This window comes from Callithrix jacchus, chromosome 2, assembly GCF_049354715.1.
Source record: "Callithrix jacchus isolate 240 chromosome 2, calJac240_pri, whole genome shotgun sequence".
Taxonomy (NCBI): domain Eukaryota; kingdom Metazoa; phylum Chordata; class Mammalia; order Primates; family Cebidae; genus Callithrix; species Callithrix jacchus.
Window position 1 is genome coordinate 57,350,719 of NC_133503.1, and position 26,657 is coordinate 57,377,375.

The following is a 26,657-nucleotide window of genomic DNA, read 5'->3' on the forward strand; positions in this document are numbered from 1 at the left end:
GTGTCCAGAGGGCTCAAGAGGTTCCCATTCTATCACTGCATTTCCTCAGATCCCTGACTGCTTGGGGAAGAGCTCCTGTTACCACTCTAGGTCTCATGGAGACAACCAAAAGCTAAGGAACCAGAGGACTCCCCCCTGGCCTTGCTTCAGGACAGTGTGAACCTGGGGAAGACACTCATCTCAGTGTAGCACTCACCACCTGTAATGGACACATGACTGCAAAGGCTTTAAACTGGGCCATGCCAGGGAAGTTGGCTGGCTCAAGGGGCTGTAAATGGATAATGTGGTTACAAGATTCAACTACATGATTAAAAATTAGGAGATAGGATATGCTTTTCCCTTGCCACCAATTCCACAGCATCTCAAGGGTCCGTAGTGCACCGGACCCAGCCCCCAGTGAAGGTGGAAACAGGCCTGCCCAACTGAGCCTTCTGCAGATCCCAGGGGAACAGGGTCAGTCTGCAATCCCAGAAATGTATTCATGGTTCCTTAGCAACCAGTGGCTTGGGGACTGAGACAGGAATCTGTGTTCCTCCCAGCATCTCACTTCATCTTTTGTTCCCCTCACTTATCCATCTGAGCTCTCAGCCCTCAGACACATTAGATGACTGGAATAGTGGCTACAAGCCTGTGCAATGCTGAAATTACACTTCCACACTCATGGAAACACACAGATGCATGAGCATGCACACGTGTATACACACTATATACAGTATGCTGTGTAGGCAGGCCCAGGTTAAGAAATGTCACTACTCAATTTTAGAAAAGAATAAACTATTGATAAGGGGAAAACAAATGCAATCCCAGAATGTTACATACTGTGTGATTCCATTTACACAGCAGACTGACAGTCCCTCACTTATGATGATGCTTTGATTTATAATTGTTTGACTTTATGAGGGGTTTATTGGGGTATTAAATGCATTTGTAACATGATATTATTGACTTGTGATGTGTTTATCAGGATGTAACTCTATTATAAATTGAGGAGCATCTATACTTGAAAAGACAAAATTATAGAAATGGAGAACAGATTAGTGGTGACCAGGGGTCAGAGATGGGATAGGGGTGAGGGAAGGGGTGTGGCTATAAAAGGGCAACAAGAGAAATATTTATGGGTTGGGATTTTTCTGTATCTGGACTGTATTACTTTCAATATCCTGGTTGTGACATTGTACTATAATTTTCCAAGATGTTGCCACTGGGGGAAACTGGATAAAGGGTACATGGGATTGCTCTATATTATTTCTCACAATTGCATGGGACTGTACAATTTTCTCTAAATAAAAAATTTAATTTTAAGGAAATAAAATAATGTCATTGAAAATGGATGGTATTCTTTAATAAAAGGAATAAAGTCAACTGGATTAGTATATGTGGGAAGAACTGACACTTGATCCTTACACCTCACATCATAGATAAAAAATTGGGCGTATTAAAGGTCTAAATGTCAAATGTAAAACAATAAAGCTCCTAGAAGGTTACATAGAAGAGCATCGTCAAGAACTTAAGGTGACAAAAAAATTCTTTATAAGCTAACAGAAAGTGCTAACCATGAAGGAGAACTTGAATAACATTAAAATGAAGAACTTCTTCTCATTAAAATACATGACTGGAAGAGTGAAATGGCCAGCAATTGAATGAGAAGATATTTGCAACATATATAATCAAAAAATTAAGAATTAATAGATACATAAACAATTCCTGCAAATGTATAAGATAAAGAAAGCAACTCAATAGAAAATGGGGCTGAGTGCAGTGGCTCACATCTGTAATCCCAGCATTTTGGAAGGCTGAGGCAGGCAGGAGGATTGCTTAAGTCCAGGAGTTTGAGACTAGCCTGGGCAACAAAGGGAGGCTCTGTCTCTTAAAAAAAAAAAAAAAATTAGCTAGGCATGGTGGCATATGTCTGTAGTCTCAGCTATGTGAGATGCTGAGGTGGGAGGATTACTTGAGCCAAGAAGTTTGGGCCCAGTCTGGGCAACATTGTGAGACCCTGTCTCTATACAAAAAATAAACACATAAAAGAAAAAAAATAAGACTTTTATATAGATATGTCACAAAAATGTCATCCAAATATCCAAATGGCCAATATACATATGAAATGGTGTTCACTAGTAATGCAAAATTTAAAAAGACTGACAACATCAAATGTCAACAAAGACTTTTAAAATATTGTTTTACATTTGACAGTTGGACCTTTAATCCACCTGGAATTAATTTTTTAATCTATGGTGTGAGGTAGGGATCAAGTTTCAGTTCTTCCCAGGTATACTAATCTAGTTGATCTTACCCCTTTTATTAAAATATACCATCCATTTTCATTGGCATTAGTTTATTTCTTTAGAATTAATTTTTCTATTTTGGGACAATTTTACAGTCCTATGCAGTTGAGAGATTCCCCTGGAGGAGAGAAGGGTAGTGATCAGGAGGAGATGGGGTGGGGGCTTCTGAGAAACAGGTACCATTTTTATTTCTTGAGCTAGATGGCTCCTACATAAATTTCACTTTGCATATGTTACCTTTTTTTAAGTTTTGTTTTTAAAAGATACTGCAGAGTGGGACTTCTGGCACAGAATAGTGAAAAGGTCACCAAATCTTCTCTCCAAAAAACAACTAAAAACTAGTCTAAATTCTCAAAAACAATCATTTCCACATCCTTAAAATTAACCAAAGGCCTTTATTCATGAAAAACTGCTGAACTTAGGCTAAGACAGGGGGAATCTGTGGAATTCTTACCTGAAGCTCTCCCATCTCCACCCTGCCCCACTCAGTTGATGCAGTCATTCCAACAGAGGCAGGGCAGGGCAGTGTAAACCATAATAACTAGCAGCTTTGCTGTTAGGGGCTGATTTGATTTGGAGCAGAAGGTGCAAACTCTCGTTTGGAAGAAGTGTTGTCAGTAAGAAGCAGCAATCCTGGTGGCAAGTGAATGGGGAGAGCCAGTGGTTCTACTAGGCTGAAGCTGTGATCCTGGCTGAGGCAGCGATAGACCAGTGGAGTAGCTGGGAATCTGACAGAGATGCATGAAATATGTCATAGAGATACCTGATAAGCCTTCCACATGTGCCCAGAGATAGCACACATACATGGGGAGAGGAGAGAGGGCCCAAATGATTCACAAATTTTTGGCCTACTGAGAGCCTGTAGGCATATGCAGAGGAGGAAAAAGGGAGTCAGAAGAAAATAGAAACCAGGTCAGGCCTGAAAACTACCTGACCTTTGGATGTGCTTACAGACCCACATGCAGATCTATCAGCAGAGTGTGTAAGCCTGACTGTCTCAAGGTATTTGCAAACAACCCCAAACCAATCATTGACTGACCACAGAGCTATGTAGACACAGAAGTAATCTAGGAGGCCAGAATTAAAATAAGTAGGGAATTAAGAAAAGAGAATAAAGCCAGGAATGGTGGTATGAACCTGTAGTTCCAGCTACTTGGGAGGATAACTCAAGCCCAGGAGTTCCAGGCTACAGTGAGCTATGATCACACCACTGTACTCCAGCCTGGGCAACAGAGTGAGATCCCATCTCTCTCAAAAAAAAAAAAAAATCCTGTGTTGAAGTTCAACAAGAAAAAAGAAAAGAAAACAAAACAAAAAACAAAGAATAAGGACAAACTAACAGAGACACAGTGATCACACAACAGGGGAAAATGAATTTCACAGCTTCTCTCCAGGTAAGTTACTAAACAAACAACAACAACAACAACAACAACAACAAAACCCAGCAATACTAGAAATTCTTGGGGATAAAAATCAGAATCTGGAACTGCTGCAATATATTACCTGAAATGTTTGTTTTCAACACAAACTTACAAGACATGCAATGAAACAGGAAAGGGTGATCCATGATCAGAAAAAAAAGGTCAATGTAAACTGTCACTGAGTGTCCCCATATGTTAGATATAGCAAAGACTTCAGAGCAGCTAATAAAAATACATTCAAAGAAATAAAGACAACTATGTTTTAAGAATTGAAGAAAAGGATAACAATAATGACTAAAAATGAGAACCTCAATGAAAAGACAGAAATTATTTAAAAATGAAAAATTTGGAATTAAAAAGTATAATCACTGACATGAAAAATTCATTACATGAGGGATCGCAAGATGACAAAAGAAAAAATTAGTGTATTTGAAGATCAATAAAAAATATTCAATATAAAGAATGCAGAGAAAAAAATTGAGCAGAAAAATAAGCTGTGCTTCTGACATCCATGAGATATCAATGCACCAGCAAAGTTGTGATGGGAGTCTCAAGAGAAGAGGAGAGAGAAAAAGAGGCAAGAATAAGATTTGAAGAAATAATGGCTGAAAACTTCTCAAATTTGATGAAAAGCATTAATCTACAGATTCAAGAAGATCAACAAACACCAAATAGGATGAACACAAGAGAAATCCAAACCTGGACATATCATAGCCCAACTGTTGAAAGACAAAGAAAGGAGCAGCAGAAAAGTGATTCACAGTGTGCAGAGTAACAGCAATATGATCAATGGCTGATTTCTCATCAAAAACTATGGAGAGAAGAAGGTGGTGTAATGGCATATTCAAAGTGTGAAAACAAATAAAAAATTGTTAGCCAAGAATGAATGCAAACTAAAAGGCAGACTGAAAGAATCTAGGGCTAGCACAGCTTATTTAGAAGAAATACCAAGAGAAGTCCTTTAGGCTGAAAGAAAATGTCAGATGGTAATTCACATTCACAGAAAGAAACGAAGAGTACCAGAAATGGTAAATATGTAGATGAATATAAAAAGCTCTATAAATGTATTATTTTCTCTTTCCTTCCCTTAACTTCTTTAAAATTATAAGATTGTATAAAGAAATAATTTTAACACTATATTGTTATATAACACAACATATGTCAACATATATTGATGAAATATATGACAATAATAGTACAAAAGAGGGAAGAAAATCGAGCTAATGTTGGAGTAAAGTTTCTGTATTTTACCATAATTGTTAGTATTAATGCAAAATAGATGGTAATAAGTTGGTATGCATACTGTAGCCCCTGGGGCAACCAACAAGAAAATAACTCTAAAAAATAGTTTAAAAATTAACAGAGTAATTAAAATGGCACATGAAAAGTATTTACCTAACACAAAAGAAGGCAGCACAGGAGCAAAGAAGGGGTCAAGATATAAGACATAAGACATAGAAAACAACTAAGAAAATGGCAATCATAGGAAATAAAAAAAATTACGTTAAGTGTGAATGGACTAAACACACCAAATAAAAGGCAGAAATTGATAGACTGGACAGAAATATGATTAATGGCTGATTTCTCATCAGAAACTACAGAGGGAAGACGGTGGTGGAATGGCATATTCAAAGTGTGGAAACAACACAAATATATACTGTTTAGAAGAGGTATATTTTAGTTCAAATATACAAACACATTGAAAATAAAATTCAAATATACAAATACATTGAAAATAAAAGGATAGAAAAAGATGTACATGCAAATAGAAACCATAACAGAGCTGGAGTAGGTAAAAAAAATTTTTTGGAGACAGGGTCTCACTCTGTCACCCAGGCTGGAGTGCAGTGGTGCAGTTATGACTTACTGCAGCTTCAACCTCCCATGCTCAAGTGAGCCTCCCTCTTCAGGCTCTCAAGTAACTAAAACTACAGGTTTGCACAACCATGCCCAGCTAATTTTTTAAATTTTTTGTAGAGATGGGGTCTCCCTATGCTTCCCAGGGTGTTCTCAAATTCCTGGGCTCAAGCAATCTTCCTGCCTTATGGGATTCCAGGCATAAGCCACCACACCCAACCTAGAGTAGGTAAATTAATGTCAGATAAAATAGACTTTAAGACAAGAAACATTGCCAAAGACAAAAAGGAAGGTTTCATAATGATAAATATGTCAATACCTCGGGAATATGTAACAGTTCTAAATGAAAATTCTCATTAACAACAAAGCCCCAAAATCCATGAAGCAAAAATTAGCAGAATTAAAAGGAGAAATAAACAAATGAACAACAATAGTTGGGGATTTCAATACTCCACTCTCTTTCAATAACTGATAGAACAACTAGAAAGAAAACCAGCAAAAATATAGAACACTTGAACAACATTACCACCAACCTCACCTAACTGACATTTATAGAACATTCCACCCAGAAGACCTCACAATGTTTTCAAATGTATGTGGAAATATAAGGCAATATTATGAACAAGTTTACACCAACAGATTATACAATTTAGATGAATTGAACAAATTCCTAAAAAGACACAAATTACCAAAACTCATTTAATAAGAATAGAAAATCTGAACAGACTTATAACCAGTAAAATAAAACAAAACTAAGATATAATAAGTTAAAAAACATACAAACTGATTAATTTTAAATCTTCCCACAAAGGAAAGCCCAGGCCCATATGACTTTAGTGGTAAATTTTGTCAAATATTTAAAGAAATAATATCAAAACTTCACAAACTCTTTCAAAATAAAAAGGAGAAAAACTTCTCCACTTATTCTGTGAGAGCAGTATTTTCCCTGATATCAAAACCAAAAAAAAAAAAAACACAAAAAATAACAGTCATTTATACCTCGCAAACATAAGATTCAAAAATCCTTAAAATATTAGCAAACCAAAACCAACAACATATAAATACAGGTAGAATTTTTCCCAGGAATGCAAGGTTGGTTTAACATCTGAAAATCAACTAATTTTGATCCCCTTAATAAATGCAGAAAAAGAATCTGACAAAATCCAACACCCATTCATAGAAAAACTCTCAATAAACTAAAAATGTCATAGAACTTCTCAACCTGATAAAGATAATCTATGAAACCACACAGCTAACATTATATGGTAAAAGACTGAATGCTTTTCTTCTAAGGCCATGAACAAAGCCCCTCTTTGTTCAAGATTATTCTGAAAGTCCCAATTAGTGCAATAAGGCAAGAAAAAAAAAAAAAGTGCCTCAAGTGGCCAAGGTGGGAGGATCATTTGAGGCCAGGAATTCAAGACCAGCTTCAGTAACATAGCAAAACCTTGTCTCTACAAAAAATAAAAAAAAATTTATCCAGGCATGATGGTACATGCATGTAGTTCCCAAACACTTGGGAGGCTGTGGTGAGAGGATCACTTGAGCCCAGGACCTTGAGGCTACAGTGAGCTATGATCACACCACTGCACTCCAGCCTGGGCAACAGAGCAAGACCCTGTCTCTGAAAATAAAAAATAATAAGAAAAAGAATAAGCATATTCTGCAACAGAATAGAATTCAGAGTCCAGAAATAAAGTTTTCCATTTATGATCTCAATAAAATATATTGCAGAAATTACAGTCTTTTTCAAAAACATGTATACAGAAAAACAACCTCTGACTCACACAACATACATGGACAGACATTGACTGAAATTGGACAACAGGCCTTCACGCAAGAGCTAAAGCTATAGAAGTCCTAGAAGAAAATAGTTGTGACCTTCAGTTAGGCAAACAATTCCTAAATATGACACCCAAAACATGCTCCACAAAAGAAAAAAATGATAAATCGGACTTTATAAGTTAAAAAACCTTAGTGCTCCAAAAAGATCCCATTAAGAAAATGAAAGACAAGCTCCAGCTGGGATAAGCAATCAGAAATTACATTTCTGATAAAGAATTTGTATCCAGAATATATACAGAACTCACAATAGTTCTGAATAATTTTGAAACTCAGTAAGACAAATCCATTAAATATAGGCAAAAGATATGAATAGACATTTTATCAAAGAAGAAAATATGAATGCCTAATGGACACATGAAAAGATGTTCAACTTCGTCGGTCATTCAGAAAATGCAAATTTAAACCACATGGGACACCACTACAAATCCGCTTGAAGATCTGTAACAAAAAGACTGACAATAGCAGGTGGTGTGAGACACACAGGGGCTGAAACTCTCATGTGTTGCTGATGGGAATGTAACATGGTCCGGCCAGTTTGGAAAACTGTTTGGCAGCTTGTTAAAAAATTTAAACATGGCTGGGCACAGTGGCTCACACCTGTAATCCCAGTACTTTGGAAGGCCAAGGTGGGTGGGTGGATCACTTGAGGTCAGGAGTTCAAGACAAGCCTGACCAACATGGCAAGACCCAGTCTCTACTAAAAATACAAAAATTTGCTGGGCATGGTGGTGTGCGCCTGTAATCCCCGCTACTCAGGAGGCTGAGGCAGAAGTATCACTTGATCCCAGGAAGCAGAGGTTGAAGTGAGCCAAGATCGAGACAATGCACTCCAGCCTGTCTAAAAAAAAAAAAAAAATTTAAATATGAACTTACCAGATGACCCAGTAATTCTAATTCCAGGAAGCTGCCCAAGAGAAATAAAGACATGTCCACACAATAGCTTGTGCACAAATGTTCACAGAGGCATGATTCATAATGGCCCCACACTGGACACACATGCTCTGCTTACACTTTGGATAATATATTAATCTATTATCCATATATCACAGTGTCCACTTATTGGTATATGGATAAATAAAACTTGCTCTAGCGATACAACAGAATACTATTCAGCAATAAAACCCAAAAACTACTGACACACTCTACAAGATGATTGAGTCTCAAAAACATTACACTAAATAGAATCCAGATGCAAAAGAGTGCATGCTGCAGGATTCCATTGATACGAAATATCCATTAAATGTGAATCCACAGGCTGGGAACCATGGCTTACACCTCTAATCCCAGCACTTTGGGAGGCCCAGGCAGGTGGATCACCTGAGTCAGGAGTTCGAGACCAGCCTGGCCAACATAGTGAAACCCTGTCACTATTAAAAATACAAAACCTACCTGGGCATAGTGGTGGGCACCTGTAATCCCAGCTAGTCAGGAGGCTGAGGCAGGACAATCACCTGAATCCAGGAGGTGGAGGTTACAGTGAGCCAAGATCACACCACTGCACTCCAGCCTGGGTGATAGGGTGAGACTCAGTCTCAAATAAATAAATCATTGTAAATCTACAGAGACGGGGTACAGATCAGTGCCTGGGGGTGGGTGGGGGATGCTGACTACAGTTGGGCACAAAAATGTCCTACAGCTGGTTTGCAGCCATGGTTATGCAACTCTATGAATGCACAAACACCACTGCCTGGTGCCCTCGAAATGAGCATGCAGATGGACAGTGGAAGGCATGCTGACGGTGTCATGGTACACATGATACACCTGTAAAGCTGCTCAGAAAAGAAGGAGATGCAAGCTCATGCAAGGGAAACAAGCACAACACAGTCACTGCCCCTTTCAACATCATTTCCTGGGTGACCAGAGTCTTGTTCTGAGGGTGGCAAGAACCAGAATGACTTTAGCAGACCCCCCAGGCCATCCATGTCTTGACCATCCTGCCCCCTTGGTTTTCACTCAAAACAGGAGGCTCTCCTCATGATCTTGGGGTAGCTTCCCAAAGACTGAACGCAGAATTTTTTTCCCTTACATGATCTGCCTTGGACCCACCTCCAAGTGAGGAATGTTCCAGCACTGCCCTGGGCTGATAGAACTGGTCTAAATGAGCCAGAATGCCCAAGGCAAGCCCAGGCTGCTCCCAGGATAATGTCTGCTTGGCTTTCAAAACCAGAGCTCAGAGCCCAGCATTGGAGAATGTCCACAGGGTAGATGAATGAGTGAATGAATGAATGAGTGAGTGAATGAATGAATGGATGAGTGAAGGAATGAATGAGTGAAGGAATGAATGAGTGAATTTTGTCTTTAATGAGTAACTCCCATGTCCTGACTTCACAGTCATGTGCAATGAATTGTGTGTGCACACAGGTGCGCTCAGGAGCACATGTGCCCCCTTCTGTTCCCCTTTCCATCTCTGTCCCTGCCCTCTCCCTCCCTCTAGGATGGAGATTTGGGTGCCAGAGCCTTGTGGTGGACAGGACAAGGCAGAGGTGACCCTGTATAACAGGGCTTTCAGAGGAGTAGAGGGGACACCATATCCACGACAGTGGATGATGCCAAGGACAGGGGCAGAATCACAGCAGGGAGTCACTGTTGGAGTGTCGCTGGGGAGCAGGGCAGGCAGGGGAAGGGGCCCTCATTCTGAGCACAATGACAGGTAGAACCATGGGATTCAGGCTTTGCCAGTGCCCTGTAAATGCTGCCCTGCTTGGTGGGACTCGCCCCAGCAGACGGGAGTTAGCAGCTCTAGTGCACAGATGGAAAACTGAGGCTTGCGGGAACCCCTTGCTCCCCTCCCCACATCCTCCACAGCAGAGCTCGGTGGAGATAGGGCTGAGGCAGCAGCCTGGGCCTCAGCTTCCTCTCCTGCCTCAACCTCCAGAGAACATTCCTGTGGGTTCCCTCAGCCGGCCAGCTGCAGGGGAGCCCAGAGCAGTCTCAGGGACTGTCCTCCAAGGCCCAGGCCCAGAGCGTCCTGCCTATGGCCAGCTGGTCAGGCCAGGCACCTCCAGGCTGGGGGAGGGGCCAGGGCCTCCTGCAGAGAGGGGAACCTGCAGCTGTAATGGTGCCAATGGACCCAGGCCTGGGCTGGGGCTCCCCCACCTGGCCCCTGGTCACCAGCTGGATTCTGGCAGGGTACTGAGCCCTGGCTGCTCCTCTGTCATGGGGGGAGGGGGTCGTGTTTGTGTGTGTGTGTGCACGTGGAAGTGTGTGCACATTGGGGGGCGGGCTCTAGCTGAACAGGTGCCAACATCCCTGCAAGATGGACATAATCATTAATGTGTAACTCAGGGTCATGCAACCCAGTGGAAGTGATGGGAGATGGAGGTCAGGGTCCTCAGGCTCTCCTCCCCTCCTCTGCCCACCAAAGCCAGTTCCTCAGGGTAAGCACTCCTGGGAGAACAGGCCAGCCTCTGGCATCGCCCACTCTGGCATCACCTGGGCTCCGAATCCCAACTCACAGTGTGTCCATGCGATGCTTGCCACCTGCTTCCCCCACGCCTGCTCACCCCCACACTCCCAATTTCACTGTGCCACTGTTCACTGTGTCAAATATTCCCTCACTCGCTAAGCCGGGTAGTCACCAATACCATCGCAAAGAAATGGGGAATGCCCTGGTACCCACGTGGGCAGGCAGAAGGCACAGTGAGAGCTGGGGCTCAGGGCCACACCCACAACTGCTGGAGCCAGGCAAGGGCATTGGGGCTGAGGCTGGCGGCAGGTGCAGGAAGAGGACGCTGGAGGAGGCTTGGGGGCAGTCTGGGCGCCGCAGGAGGTTCTGAGGCTATTTACAGACCCATCTGCAAAATATGAGGTGGGGACCTAGAGGAATCTGAGACAGGCTATGCTGGGTTCTGGCACGCATGAGCCTTGAGCCTGGACCATATGACTTCCCCACTCCATGCCTCAGCCTTCTGGTCTGTGAAATGGGCACACAGCACCTCCCTCTGGCCTGCATGAAGATTCCCGGTGGTGTGGGCCTTACCCACAACCAGCATGCAGGGCACAGGGTGGGACGAGTGAGCTGCTCTGAGCCCAGGTGGGTGTGGGGTATGAGGCTCAGGTGCCCTGGGTGGTCGTGGTGGGACGGGAGCTGAGGTCCTATCTTGGCATGGGCTGCACTCCAGGACTGCATGGTGTGTGTCTGCATGACCTGTGCCTGTGCACACCTGTGCATGCCTCCCAGTGTGTGTGGGAGCACATCGTGCATGGTGAGGGCACAAGTGCCCAGGGCTGGGAGCTGCCTGCTTGTTCAGCCTCGTCCCCTTTGGTCCCTGCCTGGTGTGGATTCAGTCGCGGGAAGACTGGATTTCTGGTGAGCTGTTTCCCTGAAAAGCTGTCTCCAGGGACTCACAGGCCTCAGATGTAGCATGCTCTTGCTCTGTGGGGACAATATAATGAAGCAACGAAAATAAGCCCGGATGTCTGTCAGACAGCACACGCCTCGGAGGCCTGAGTCTCTTCCCGATGGCCCTCCCCGCCTACCCCAAGGACAGGGAGCCGGCTGCTCCTAGACCCACCAGGAGTCTGCGGGAGCTCCACACGCTCCCTGCATCTCAGAACCTCCATCCACTTGACTGAATTTGAAAAAAAAAAAAAAAGAAAGAAAAAGCAGACAATAAATTCATTTCACAGAACCTAAACCCTCAGACTGAAGGAATTTCACATCAGAGCCACCATCATTCACGAACCCACATCAGCTGCCCACTGTGGTATCTGAGAGGCAAAAAAGGTAGGGGGGCCAGGAGGATGTGCACACCCCACCCCTCTATTTACCCAGACACTAATCGATACATGTGAACTCAGGCAGACACGAATCCACGTGCACACACGTGCACACTCCTCTATTCACTCAGGCGCTAATCTGTACATGTGCACACGTGTGCCTGCTCCTGGATTTACTCGGACACCATCTGTACTCAGAGCCACACACAAACAAAGATCTGAGAATCCTGTCTCACTGGCGGAAGCCGGGATGCTGGATACCTGAGGAATGGGCCCCACTTTTATGGGCACCCCGAGGGGTTCCATGCCAAGCTGACCCTGCTGTTTCATACCAATCCATTTTGGGGGGTTCATCGCCCCAGAATGCAGCTCAGAGATGCTAATGACTCAGAGGGAAGCAGGACTTGCTTCGAACAGCCTTCCTCGCCATGGGACCGCCTCCCTCATTTCCTAATGAATATAAATAGGAAAATGGGTTTTGCCTTACAGAATGTTTTTCTCCATAGGAACGTAGCTCCCATTTCTAAGCACTGTCAAAACAGAAGTTACAGCCTCTCCGTCTCTCAGTCGCCAGGGTCATCACCCCGTACAGGCTACCCTCGTGGCTCTCAGACGTCGGCAGTCCCCTGGGTGGCTCATTCCCTGGTGTGCCCCTAAAATCCCTTTCTCTGTTGGCACCAGAGGGATCTTTTAAAGCCAGCCTTGTCTCTCAGCTGTGGCAAACTCCCCAGAGACTCCCAAGGCAATCCAAGCACCATCCGACTCTTCCCAAGAGCTCCAACACAAGAGAATCCTGGACCCTGGAGCCTCTCCCACTCACCTCTCAGCCCCCACAGCCAGCCGCACTGACCTTGCCCTTCACCCACACCAAGTGTGTCTCCACTGCAGGGCCTTTGCACCTGCTATCCCTTCCCCAGCATCCTCCTTCCCTGCCTCATTACACAGCAGGGCACAAAGGGAGGCAGGGACCGAATCTGCGCCCCAACCAGGATCCAGGGCTGCAGGTCTGAGGGTCTCACAGGGCACATCAGAAGGGCAGGGATTCTGCCAGTGACCAAGAGGGCTTTGACTGTCCAGAACTGGTGTCAGCCATTTACACTCCCCACGGCCATCCATCCACCATCCTCCCCACCTGACAGAGGGGAGGCCAAGGGACCCACCTCAGGCCACACCAGATGCCAGAGGCTCCCCAATCCGGGCTGCCCCGTGATCTGCAGTGGGGCCCTTCCATGGCTTCCGCAGGGCAGAGAGACGCAGGGGCGGTCCCTCGGTGAGGAGGGCAGAGGCCTCAGGGCTCCCCTCCAGCAGGGAGACTGAGACTGGGAGGCCCTCTCCAGGAGCCACAGCAAACCAGTGGGTTGGAGATTTCCAGGAAACACTGTTGCCCAGGGAACAGGAGCCAGGGTGCCCAGGAGCCGCTACCAGCACCCTCCAGGCAGAGGCAGGCACTTGGCTAATGCCATCTCCCTTGGGATCTGGTCTAGGAAACAGCTGTCACCTTTCCAGACATGTCCGGGAAGCGTCCCAGTCCCCCTCCCAGCCAGCCTCCCTCGGTCAGCACTCTGACCAGGGGCCGCCCAAGCAGGAGCCCTAGCAAAGCCCAGAGTCCAGACCCAGGAGATACATCCTGAGGGTCCTCAGCCCCCTGAGCTTCCAGGGAAGCCATGGAGGTCGGGATAGTGGTGAGGGAGCCAAAGGCTGGCTGCCCCTTCACACAGCCCTGGCGGGGCATCTGTGCTGCTGGCATTTCCAGGACAGCTTTCCAGCCACTATCCAGGCTCTTTCTCAGTAGTGCAGGACTATGAAGGCACACAGCTGTCCCTGACCCATCCCTCCAGGCCAGCGCTGCCTCACTGTATGCTCTGCAAAGCCCTCTCCCTGCAATGCCTCCTGTGCCCTGGCCGAGGGTTCAGGGAGCCTCCCAATGGCCCTCCATTTTCCCCGGAAGCCAGCCAGGATTCTCATCCATGTGGGGCGGACACACGGCTGCCTGTGTTTGTATCTGTGTTTATTAAACTAGAGGGAGTTAATGACTAAGAGGTGCCTGAGTTTGATCCTGCTGAAAATAAGACTCGGATCTGTCGGTAAACACGGGGGAGCCTCCAGGCTGTCTATCATCTCCCGGGGTTTCCATCCCAGGAAGGATTCCGCCTGGACCCAATGGCCTCCAAATGTCAGGGCAGCAATGCTGGGGTGTGCACCCCTCACGGGGACAAACACCTGGTCATGTGTCCAGCGCTCCTAAGGAGCTCTCAGGGTGGTAAGTGCTCTGTGAAGAGGCTTCTACAGAAGTCCCATTGGAGGGGGTGGACAGCAGAGAGACATGCTTCTGTGGGGTGGGGTCCTAGAGGGGTAGTGGGCCACAGGGAGCCTTGGGGTGCTCAGGGGTGGAATGTGGCCTCCCAGACGAGCCAGTTCACCTCCACTCCATGGGCTGCAGGGTCCCCGTCTGTAGGCTGGGGGCCCTCTCCAAGCTGAGGCTGGACATGAGGTGTGGGGAGCACAGCGTGGGAGGGGGCTGAGCCCAGATACCGATGCCTGCTCTGATGCCGGCTTGGGACCACTGCCCTGTCTGGGCCTCAGCATCCCTATCTTTACAATTCAGGGATTGAATAGGAGGCCGCAGCAAACACAGTGGACCTGGTAATGGCTGGGCCGCGCTGGGCCGAGGGACGTTTCCTGCCCGGCTGTGGCTCCTCTGTTCCCCACTCCCTCGGAAGCCCAGAGCTCAGTTTCCAAACATACTCCAGCTTTATGTGGGGGCACTGGGCACAACAGACAGGGAGGCCCAGCCCTGTCTCTCCCACCAGTCTCTCCCACTGTGGCTGCCGGAGTCCGTCCCGGAACGGCGGAGGAGACATCAGGGTGGACGTCGCAGGCAGGCGGTCAAGACCCCTCTCCCTACCCCGCTCACTGCTTCGGGGGGGCTCACACCTCCCCTCCCACGACCTCTCCTGCCTGGATGCCTGCCTTTTCCTCTAGGGTTATCTAAACGCTGCCCACCCTCCAGGAGCCAGCCAGACCCCTCCTCTGTGAGCAGAGCAGCCCAGAAGAGGAGCTTGTGTCCAGTTCGCAGGGGAGGGAAGCCCGGAAGCCGTGAGACCCAAGGAATCCACTGCTGGGTAGAAGGGAGGAGACCAGGGCTGAGTACCTGAGATCCAGAGACTCCAGGGTCTCCTGCCACAGAACGGCTTGGGAGTCCCAGCCAAGTGGGTGGGGAAGGGCTGCAAGGACCAGCTTCCAGGATTGGTCCACGTACCCTCTATGGCCCGGAGCAGGGAGCAGAGGAGTGGTCCTCTCTGCCTCTCCTCTGAAGGTCCCTCAAGCCCTGCTGGACCTCCTGCTGCCTCAGCCTGGGTTCCAGCTCTCCTCCAAGACCAAAAGCCCAGCTTCCCCAGGACAGCCCCACAGGCGGGGAGGCCTGGCCCAGCCACAGCTCGAGCTCCCTTGCTGTGTGATCTCGGGTGACACTGGACCCTTCTGGAAAATGGGGCTGGACTGGCTGATCTCCACGGGAAAGGAGGTGCGTTTATTTGTGAGACCATTGTCTTTCCATCTGGGAACGCTGGCTCCAAGGCAGCCGGGCTCATTAAGGCTTCGTCCCAGGGTCCACGCACCACACACAGTCGGCCTCTTCTGCCGCCAGCTCCAATGGCCAGGTTTCCCAGGGTGGTCTCTCCACCTCCTGCCGCCCCTCCCCAGGACAGAGCCAGTTTTCAAGTTGCTGCCCTTGGGAAGGGGACATGGGGGGAGAGGGGTGCTGGATTTGAGTGGCCATAGCTGCCACCACTCCAATTCCTGTTCCCTGTTGGTGGCACCGACTGGCTCAGGGTGCACCAGGGTGAGGGGAGGCAGGGACCCCCAACAACCAAGGCCTCTCCCACCCTGTTGGAATCCCCTGACCTGAACCAACACAACAGGACACAGATGCCAGGCACAGGAGCCCTATACCACCCTCTCCGCCCCCTCCCTGTGCCCCACCCCACTCTGGGCCTCAGTCAGACAATGCCCCACCCCACTCTGGGCCTCAGTCTCCCCATCTGCACAGCGGGTGCTGGAATATATGACACCAACATCCACTGCACTGGCTCCACCACCAGCCACCCCCACAAAGACCCACCCAAGGCCACTAGACACCCAAGCTTGTGCTGGAAGAAACCCAATCCACGACAGAATGAAAAAGAAAGGGCTGGGGGTGGGGGAGATGACAAATGTATCCAGTGTCCTCGGCAATGCCACCATCCGCTCCAGGTTCACGCCTGGAAATTTATGGCCTCGTCACCTGGCCCTGGAGATCTATCTCTTGCCTGTCACTCACTTGCATTTTTAATCCTGCCCCCCCACCTTCTCGCGTATTTACGCACCACCCACCCGGGCATCTCCAGAGCCTGTCTGTTTCCTTCTTGTGGAGATATATGAACACCCCAAGTCCATGAACCTCTGCTCATAAATTTTCCCGGACGCTATGGCGTCTGAGTCTGGCACGGAGAAAGAGTCCCCTGCCAAAATGGGGACTGGGCTCATTGAGGAGTAGGGATCCCCAGGTGGGGGTTATGACCCAGCAGGACGTTACAAAGAGGCTTTCCTGAGTGCTTAGAAAATTCTATCAAAATCTGGAGCTGATGCATGTGTGTGTGTTGGAAACAGACAGAGGCAGTCACCAACATGGGACCCATGCAGCCACTCCGATTTTACCTCATTGATCCAAGGCACTGTGGTCATATTTTAGTCCCATTAATTTTTCTCTCCTGGAAAGCAGGTGAAGCCTGCAAGGATACATTTAGGGTGAAAATATTCAAATGCCAAGGTCCAAGAGAGGCAGCTACTCCAGGCTCTGGCCCTGGGCTCTTGTTGGGGCCCCAGACACTTGTTTCTCAGTGGGGGCAGAGGTAGGGAGGCAGAGGAGCAGCAGTGTCTCCCCGGCCCAGGTGTGGGGAGACTGCCTCCAAAGACACTTTGAAAAATCAGTGCTTTCCAGTGGCAGTCCCGGGCATGGTGGAAAAGGAACACCACCCTCCCTTCCCTCCTCTGGTCCTGGGCACTGGTGCCACCACATCCCTGCACCCCCACCCAGAGCTTGCCAGGCCTCAGGAGTGTGGCTCTGGTTCAGTTGCCCACTGGCTTTTCTGGGAGTTGGGAGCTGCCTGCCCGGCCTGCTGTATCATCCTGAATTACATGCACATAGCAGGCCTGCTGCTGCGGCCACCGAGGAGGGGGCTGCACAGCCGGCTAGAGGACCTGGGAGGGGCATGGCCCCCAACCTTTCTGACTTGGAGACCTCGAGGTCTTCTGCCCACCAGGGGTGGGGACCAGAACTACCTGACCATGGTATGCTCAGGAAAATGAGGGATCCAAGTGCTGGGATCCTGATTGGGTGCCAAACACCCTCAAATCCAGGTGAGGGGAGTGACCCCCTCCCACCTACGGTCCTCTGGAGTTTGTCCCCCTGCCTTTGGTGGAGTGGGGCACAAATCTGGGCTGAGGCCTATGAGCCAGTCTTCTCAATGGTTGTTCAATTAAAAGGTGGCAGGGTCAGGGACCCAGGGGACAGGAGGCCAGGGGCCAGCCAGGCAGAGAAGAGGAGTCTGTTTGTGCTTTTAAAGCAACCTACGCCTAACTTGATGGGGCTTCCCCCAAGGCTGGGTTCAGGCTGAAGACCTCCGGAGGCTGGGGGCCTCTCTAGGGGTCAGCCCCTGAAAGAAGCAATGTGGGGGAGAGTTGCCATTTATATCTGCTCCTGGCTCTGTCTCTCCAGAGCTTCTGTTACCAGGCTCTCCTCACACCCTTAGACCAACTGAAGAAGTAAGAGGCAGACAGCCAACCCAAGCCAGGGTCCAAAGAGGGCCCACTCTGGGTGTGCAGGAAGGGAGAGTGCTGGCACGCTGAGGACGTGCACACCTGGCCCTCCCGGCCTCGACCCTTTCTGCTAAGCTTTGTTTTTTCACAAGGCATTATCATCCTATCCCCATTTTACAGGTGTGGAAATTGAGGCTCTGGGATATCACCTGGCCCAAGGTCACTCAGCTGAGACCTGGAAAAGCCTGATTTTCATCTCAGAGGCTGTCGTTTTTATGGGGCGGGGGTGCACTAACTGCAGGCAGTGCCCCGCGCCCCATCCTCAGCATCAAGCAGGTGACCTGCGGGTTTCAAAGGATGGAAATGGGGGCCCTTGTCTTTAGAGGCAGGTCGGGGCACGGAGGCTTGGCAGCCTCCCCCCACCCCACAGAGGGACGACGACGAGGATGGGTCCAAGGTGGGGCGAAGGGTGGAGTACCCAGTAAGTTCATTTCCGAGAGAAGCCCCCAACCCCCACGCCAGGGGTTTGACTCAGGGGCCTGGACGGAGGAATGTGACCTCTCCCTTTGCGTGGCTGGACCGTCCCCGCAGCGAGAGAGGACGCTCGCAGCGTCGGAGGGAGAGCGGCCCAGCAAGGGGGGCAATGCGAGTCCGAATAAGGGTCAGCGACTCGGCCAGGAGGCGAGGACAACCCTCAGGTTTCTGGGAAGGAAAGGGCAGGGAGCCGCGTCGGGGGTACAGGGCCGGGTGCAGACGGCGAAGGGGGACGGAGGCAAGAGAGGCGCTGGGGAAGGGACCGCTTGGAGGGACGCAGCAGCGTGCTGGCTGCGGCAGTGACCTCGACCCGGACCCCCGGCTCTGCCGGGCAGAGCCGGTATCCGCTCCGCCGCCACCAAGTTCCTCCAACTTTGCCCACTGCGCTCAGACCGTGCACCGGGCCCGGGGCGCAGCAGGGGCCCCGGGCGCACACCGCGCGCTCGGGGATGCCTCGGGTTCGAGGTGGCGGGGGGTTCGGCGGGGTCCCAAGTCCCCCAGGTTCAGCGCCCGGCCGCGCTCGGACTCGGGCTCGGCTAGCTCCACGCTTACCTGCCCGCCCGGCCTCCGTTCCGGGGCTGCGCCCGCAGCTGCCGCCGTCCTTCAAGCTCTAACTTCGCTCCCGGGATTGAAATTCCTCCCCAGCTTCGCCCATCGATCTGCGCGCGCGGCCCCGCCCCTCGCCGCGCGGCCGGGGGGGAATTCAAGCTCGCCCTGCCCCCGCCCGCCCCCCTTCCCTCCCTCCCTCCTTCCCTCCCTCCCTCGTTCCCTCGCTCCCTCGCCCGCCTGCGCGCTCCCTTCCACCCCCTCTTCCTCCAGCGAGAGTCCGGCTCGGTGCCTCTGGCCCTCCCCTTCTCTCCCGGCCTCCCAAGCCCCCTGCTCTCCCCGGCTCTCAGCGCCGCCCTGCTGCTTCCCTCTCCCGGTGACTAGCTGGGGCTGGGGGAAGAGGAGAGGTCCTAGAAAGCGCAGGGGGTTGTCCTCGCGATCCTGTCCCTGGCCCTCCCCGCCCACACCTAAACGGTTGGGAGGGGGAGTGGGGGCGACAGCTGTTGGCTGAACCAGCCACCGGCGACTCCCACCACCACAAGCAAAGCCAAGGCGTTCTCAGGTCCTCCCGTCGGTCCGCCCCTTATCCGAGAGGGCAGGGACCTAGGGGGCGGAGAACGCGGGGCGCTGGCCGGGCCCCCTCTGCCCAACCCTAGCCTTCCTTCCTTCACTCACCCCAACCTCTGGGGAGGACTTCGGGGACCCTCGAGCACTCTTCGGCTCAATCTCATCCTGACAACCTGCATGTGCGGAAGCCCCCGTCCGCAAGTTACAGGAGAGGAAACTGAGTCAAGAGAAGCCCAGAGTCTCGCTCCACACAGCGCGTCGGAGGCAGAGCCCTAGGAGCACCCTGGACCCCCAGCGGGAGCTCTCAGGACTCTATACTTGGGCCGGGCAAGCCCGGGCGGTGCCTGGACAAGCCCGGGTGTGTACTGCGGCCGGCGCCTCCGGGCCCTCTCCAGTCCCCGCGCAGCCCGCGCGCCCCCGCTGGCGCCCCCTCCCCGCTTCCTGTCCCCCGCCCGCCTCTGGTTCCCGGCCTCAGTACCCCCGGCACGCTCTCCGCTCGCCGCCGGCAGCTGGGCAATTCAACAAGCATACAAAAGAGTTGACTCAATTCAAAGGCAGCAAATCAAGATAAATCCTATAGTGTGTGGGGACGCGGGAGGGAATGTGAATGAACGCCCACGGCGCCGTTCAGTCCTATACGGACCGGGCTCGCCCGGCTGCAGGGCCTGACACGCTTGGCTCCTAGGGTTCTCCAGTAACCAGAATCGCGGGAGTGGGCTCGGAGCTGCCTTGACCCCCAGGCCTCCAGCACTGGCCCGAATTTAGGAATTTGGTGCTTGTGGCCTCCTTCGGCTGGCTGGGTGGGGCTCCCATGTTGGGGTGCAGAGTCTTGAAGGGGAGTGCTAGGACAAAAGCCAGTGCGCCCCCACGATTCCATACAAGTACTGGGGGGCAGGGGGCCTGGACACCCATGACAGCCCCAGGGGCCAGGAGGAAGGGCCCGTAGTTTGGAACACCTAAGCTGTGGCCTTTCTCCTGTCTGGACCTGGACCACTGTCAGAGCCAGGCCGCAGGCCAAGAGCAGGTCCTTGTTTACTCAGATAGATACTGCAAGCCTGGGATGTGCCAGGCCTGGGCTGGTGGAAGAGGGGGGCAGTGAGAGGGGCACCTTCTCCCTGTACGTCTGTGAGGTCTCCCCAGCTGCAGCTCCATTAAGCTGGTCAGCCCCCAGAGCTTCCCTGGTCAGGTTTGGAAGGCCTGGATGAGCTACCCTCCAGCTTCTGGCCTGGCCAGCCCTGTGCAGAAAATGACCACGAGGGACGGAAGCCCCAGCCCACCCATTCCGCCTGCCATAACATAAACCCCAAGAGAGGTACGGCTCCCTGTTTCCAGCAGGTTCCCCCAGGCCTGCGCTGGTGAAGTGCGCCGAAGCTCTGTTAGAAGCCTCCTTGTCGTTCGCAGGTGTCCCCCGTGTGCCCTGCGCTGTGCTGGGCGCCTGCCCGGAGGAGCCGTGCCAGGACCTCCTGCTACTTCCCAGGAGCAGGAATTATTAATTATTAGCCCATTTCCTTGGGGTGCAAACTGAAGCCGGGGGCCTCTTCAGAGCGCCCTTGAGCGGTACTGCCTGACCCCAGAATTAAGTTCTGTGGCCACTCGGGGTGTGAGATCCGCGGAGGTCAACTGGAGGGGAGATCGCGCAACCTGAGGAGCCCGGACCCCAGTAGAGCGCGAAATCTGGAGCTGGGGAGGGGATGGCAGAGGACTGGAGGCGAGGCTGCACTGCGGGGATCAAGTCCTCGCGGCTGCGCCCCCAACCCCGAGCTGAGGCAACACGGTCTGGCTGCGACCGAGTCCCCGGAGTCCCGGCCCGGCCGCCCCTCCCCCGTGGCCACGCCGATTGGCGGCCTGCGTGTAAGTCATTAATTCTGTTAGGGGGACGCCCGCGCCGCCCCCAGGACGTCTTTCAGGGTCCCGAAGCCGCGCTCCACGCCCCCTGCCCCTCCCCCAGATCCAGAGCCGGGGAAAGGACGAGACGGCGAAGCTGGGAGGTTGCGGGCGCGCTGGCGCTGGAGGGCGGCGGAGTCCCGGAGTTAACTGGGAGGGGGGCGGGGCCGACGCTGGCCCAGGGGACAAAGATCCCCAAGCTGCCTGCGGGCTGGGCTCTGCAGACCCCGAGGCAGGAAGATGCAGCCCGTATTCCCCGTCCCCCAGATCCTCAAAAACACTCAGGCTCTGACCCGAGTACTGGGGTGGGGTGAGGGAGACCGAACCCTCCTGGGCCCTCGGGGAGCGCGAAGGCGACGCTGAAGGGGGGACGCCGGGACACTGCCTCTTCCCTGCACACGCTGCCCGAGCTGCACCCCCAAATGCTTCATGAGCTTCGCGGGCCCCCCACCTCCGCGCCCTCCACAGCCCCCGAAGCTGCCCCCGGCGACCTCCCCACGCCCCCAGATGGGCCGCAGGGGCGAGCGAAGGTGTTGCGCTAGTCGTGGGCTGAGAGGAAGGGCGCGGATGGCAGGAAATCCCCGCTGTTCCCTGGGCAGCCTGGCCCGCGGGACTCGCGCTCAGCCCACGGCGGTGGACTGGGTCAGGAATGGTGCTAGGACGGCGCGCGTCCGGTCCAGGGCCCTGACCGTCCACGCCATGCAGTTTGGGAAGAGAAAAAGTTCGAGGGGGGGGTCGACACCCTGAGATCTAAGAGGGGATAATGGGAGGAGAGCAGGAGGCGGTGAACGAAGAGCCGCGGAAGCGGGACCCAGAGAGCTGGGGGTCCGCTCTGGGTCCGCGGACCCGCCCCGCTCGGCAGCCCAGCCCAGCCGCGCCGGCTTCCGGGACCAGGAGAGGCTCGGGTCACCGACGCCTATTAATAGCCGCGAGCAGGTCCTTCCCCGGACCTCCGCGGTGGCGGGCAGAGCCCGACCACCGGCTGGGATGGGGGCGGGGGTCCCGTAACACCCGCTCGGGAGGCTCCCTCTGGACAGGGCAGGGCGTTGCGCCCCCCACGCGGGCTACGCGAAGGCGAGGCACCCACAGCCCGCTCCCTCCCCACCTCCGACTCAGAGACCAGGTTTCAGATGAAGAGGGGTTAGTCTGTGGGTCAACTTGGGGCACCGCGGCTACCCCAGCGCACTCAGAGGGGCGCCCAACTCCCTCCCCCGCTTTCTGCCCAGTCGGCTGTTTGCTCAAGGCGCGCTCTAGAAAGTTTCGGGGTCCCCGCGGCGCCTCCGAGCCCTAGGGGTCCGGAGTCCTGGCCCTTCTAGCCTCGGCGTCGGGGAGGGAAGTTTGACCCGCCCGGGCTCGGCGGCCGCTAACTTCGGGTGCTCCCGCCCCCGAACCCGGGTGGGTGGATGGGGACGCCCCGGAGACGCGGGCCCGGAGCGCCGCATCCAGAGCCCGGTGGGCCGAGGGACTCGGCCCGGGCGCGGACGCCGAGGTCAGGGCACCAGGGTTGGAGTGGCCCGAGCTGCGAGAGCCGCTCGGGACCCCGCGCTGCCCCCGCTGCCCCCCAAGAGAGAATCTTCTTCCCTGCCTCCCCAGGGGCAGGGACCCTCCAGTCCCGCAGCTGCGGCAGAGGGGTCCCCCGGCCCCTGACAGCCCCCTCCCCCGCAGGCCCCTTCTTACCTGGGCCGGGGTACGAGCCCGGGGCTGGAGGCACGGTCGCGGGCGAGCAGAGCGCGCGCACCCGGGTCCCCCGAGCGCGGCGGCAGCGGCGGCGGCGGCGGCGTCTTCCCCTCCTTCCTCCTCCTCTTCCTCCTCCGGGCTCGCAGGCTCCAGACAGTACTCCTCCCCCTCCCGCCCTGCCAGCCCCTCCCGGAGCCCGCCTGGCTGGACTCGGCCTGCGACCCTGAGCCGAGCGGAGCCGGAGGGAGCCAGGCTGCGGCGCTCACTGCGTCAAGTGCTGGACGAGCGCGGGGCGGCGGCGGCGGCGGCGAGGATCGCGCGCTCGGAGCCCGGGGCCGGCCGGGCAGGCGGGGGAGCGGCGGCGCCAGCGACGCCGAGGGGCCGGGCGGCTCCTGCTCCGGCTCGGGCGCCGGTGCGGTGGCGGCGGCGGCCGCCGCTGCAGCGCCGAAGTTGTAGCAGCACATTCTTTCTGAGCGTGATGGAAGGTTTCATGTGGGAGAGTGCGCGGGGAGGGCTGCGGGAGGGGGAAGGGGCCGCGGCGGGGGCGGGGGCGGGGGCGGCCGGGGGGCGGGGTCACTGCCCGCAAGTCTGTGGGCTCGGGGATGGTCGTGGGGCGGCTCGGGAGGGGAACCAGGAGAGAGCCGGGGGGCGGCGTGGGAAGCCAAGAGACGGCCTCGCTCTTCCCCGCCCCCGCCCCGGCCCGCCCCTAGCGTCCCCTGCCCCAGCCCCAGGCCACCCATTGACTCCCAGGCATCGGTTTGGAAGCGAAGCCTCCGAGTGTCTGGGGGTCAGGACTCTGGTGGCGATGGGAGGTGGGCACCTGGGTGCGGCGGACATGGCTTTGTGCACACGCGCCCAGCAACCGCGTGGAAGTTGACCCCAAGTCAGACCCTTTGTGGGCGCGCGCGTCCGCGGGCACCAAAGCACAGCGCACAGGACGCGCGTTTGCGGGGCGGGGGGAGAGCGGGGCACTTGGAGGTGGGGAGCTGGAACGAGATGGGGTCCGGTCCTCGGCGGCCCCGCGTCTCCAGGGACTCGCCCTACCCCAAGGTCGCCGACCCCTCTCCCCCTCCCCTCCGCGTCGCTCGTCGCCCCCTGCCTTTCGGCCGGGAGGAGGAGGAGGCGTGGGAGCAGCCCGCCGCCTTCCGATTCCCGGAAGGTTCGGTTTCGCGGATTTCCCTCCCATCAGTCCCCTCTCTCTTCCAGGCGCCTCCCGAATCCCGAGGGATCCGAAATCGCTCTCTGGGGCTCTAAGCCTAGGGACCCCGCCGCTCCCTGGTGGTCTCGAGCCCTCGCGGAACGGCCTCCCTGCTTCCAGGGCGTCTCCCACTCCCCACCGCCCCCTCCCCAGCCTTCCGCTTTCGCGTGGGCTAAAATGCCAAACTAGGCTCAAGAGCGCCCTCGCCGGGCTAAGCCCGCGCACCGCTTCACCAGCCGCCGCTTGCTGAGCTGCGGAGCCTGGGACCCCCGGCGCGCGCGGGGCGCGACCCTCAGGACAGGGAGCCCCAGACCGGAGCGACAGCAGAGGGGGCGGGGAGCGGCTGGGGGAGACGGGGATTGCTGGAGGGGAGGGAGGCGGCTGTTCCCGGGGGTGTCCTTCCCGGAGGAGGTCCTGGGACAGGCAAGGGAGCGGTGTGGGAGGCTGCCGGCAGCGCGGCCCGACGAAGGCCCGGCCGGGGATAGGCGCGCGGGGCCCCGCTCCGGACGCCGGTCCAGCGGCCTCTCCGCAGCCCAGAAACTCCGTCTAGCCTGTGAGGTGGCTGCCCACCCTTGGAATTCTTGGCATCCGACCCCAGTCGCTACCAAACTCGTTCCTACAAGACGGGGTTGGGGGGTCTGACACCGTAATTGAGGCCGGGGGATGGAGGCGGTGCCACCGCCTGTTCCCTGGACTGCTGGACACGAAGGGTGACGGCCAAGGACGGAGCCTCTGCCTGCGGCTGTCCAGTCCTCTGTCCCTTCGCAGGGGCGAGCAGACCTCCTGGGAACCGCAGCGGAAGCGGGCAGAACCCAGCCTGGTGTGGGGAGGGAATGTCTTGCCCGGTCCCTCAGGGAGAGTCCCTGCTGCTCTGGAGCAGGCAATGGCCTAGGTGGGTACGCAGCCCCTTTATCTCACTTCCCCCCACCCCCCGCCACTCGCTGGGCCTGGGGAGTCCTGGACCTGGCTCTCTGGAGGAAGTTGGAAGAGGGGAGCTGTACCGGGGGGCTTCCCAGGCGCTGAGGAATTTCAGCCCCAACTGACCCCCTCTGCAGTGTCTTCCAGTGCTGAAATATGCCCTCCTGTCCCCTGAGAGGACAGGGTCCCTGCTGAGCCTGGCTGCCCTCGGGCTACTGTCCCCCAAAAGGACTGGACACATCTCAGGCTGGGAATGAGGGACCCCAGGACAGACCCGAGGGGAGTAAGTGGAAGGGAGGCTTTCCTTCCCTGGCCTCTTCTGGAGCCTTCTCTCCCTGCCTCTGTCTGCCTCTGTCAGAGGGTATGTTTATTCTCTCCCTCTCCCTCTCCTCTCCTTTTCTGTCTCTTTTCCTATTCCTCTCCCCTCTCTCCCTTTCCCCCTCTCCTCTCTCCTTTTCTTTCTCTGTCTCTGTTTCTCTTCTTTTCTTTCTCTGTCTTGGTCTCTTTTTCGGACATTCGTCTTTCCTGATTCCCCTCTCCCAGCAGACACAGGTACCCAAATGCAGCCTATGAATGTTGTGTAGACACATCATAGCACATCGGCAGAAGATGTGTGTCTACACCCACCCCAACTCCCCGGCAAGCCCGTCCCCCACGTGAAGATGCCACAGCTTAGTAGGGACAGGAAGGCCTGGAAACCCCTCCCCCATGGCTCACACTGTGGTCATGCAGAGAGTTGCAAAGGCATCCTGCTTCACACATCCCTGAATCCACACACCCCGGCCACCCCCCGACCCGTGCAACCCCCAGGCACGCATGCACACACACTGGTGTGGCATTACAAAGATCCCTCCCGTGATGGAGCTTCCTAGGGGCCGGTGGCTGGCAGCAAGTCATTTAGTCCTCACAGCAGCCCTAGAAGTGAACGCTGTGAAGATCTCCAGTTCTCAGAGGGTGAAATCCAGGGGTCCAGAGATCAAGTTCCTTGGCCCAGGTCACCATAAACTGCAAATGGTCAAGCCAGGGTTGGAATCCTGACAGTCAAACTCAAAGGTGGCTGTGCTTAGCATGTTCCCACCTGCATGCACACACATTCACCCATAGTTGCTCCACACACACGTGCTCGCTCAGGCCTCCTTTCTGAGGTGCTGCTACTGCCCCAATGCAGCAGCCCCGATGGCCTTGTCCATCAGACAGCCTGTCTTCCTGAGATGAGTCTACCCGGCCAGGACCTAGGGCAGAACTGGGGATGGTGGGCACACTCCCGCCCACCTGGGCACCGTTGCCCGATCCAGAGCTCAGCAGGCCCTTCTGATGTGCATGATAAGCTCCTCATTCAGAATCAAACAGCCCAGTTCAAGACCTTCCTGGGCAATGTAGTGAGACCCTGTCTCTATAAAAAAATTAGCC

At 53.9% G+C, this 26,657-nt stretch overlaps 1 protein-coding gene across 8 annotated transcripts in view; it reads right to left on the reverse strand.

Annotated features, from left to right (window-relative positions):
* Window positions 1-23,593, reverse strand: part of ELFN1 (extracellular leucine rich repeat and fibronectin type III domain containing 1) — an 81,078-nt gene extending 57,485 nt beyond the window's left edge. For 4 of the 8 annotated variants that reach the window (XM_035289735.3, XM_035289728.3, XM_035289712.3 and 1 more), the window contains exon 1: window positions 19,010-19,069. The gene's annotated coding sequence lies outside the window, so the exon portion shown is untranslated. Of the gene's footprint in view, window positions 1-19,009; window positions 19,070-19,678; window positions 19,963-23,131 lie in introns of those variants that run through there. The other 4 variants (XM_078364053.1, XM_078364045.1, XM_035289718.3 and 1 more) reach the window with 2 other exon arrangements.
* Window positions 23,594-26,657: the final 3,064 nt, after the last annotated feature.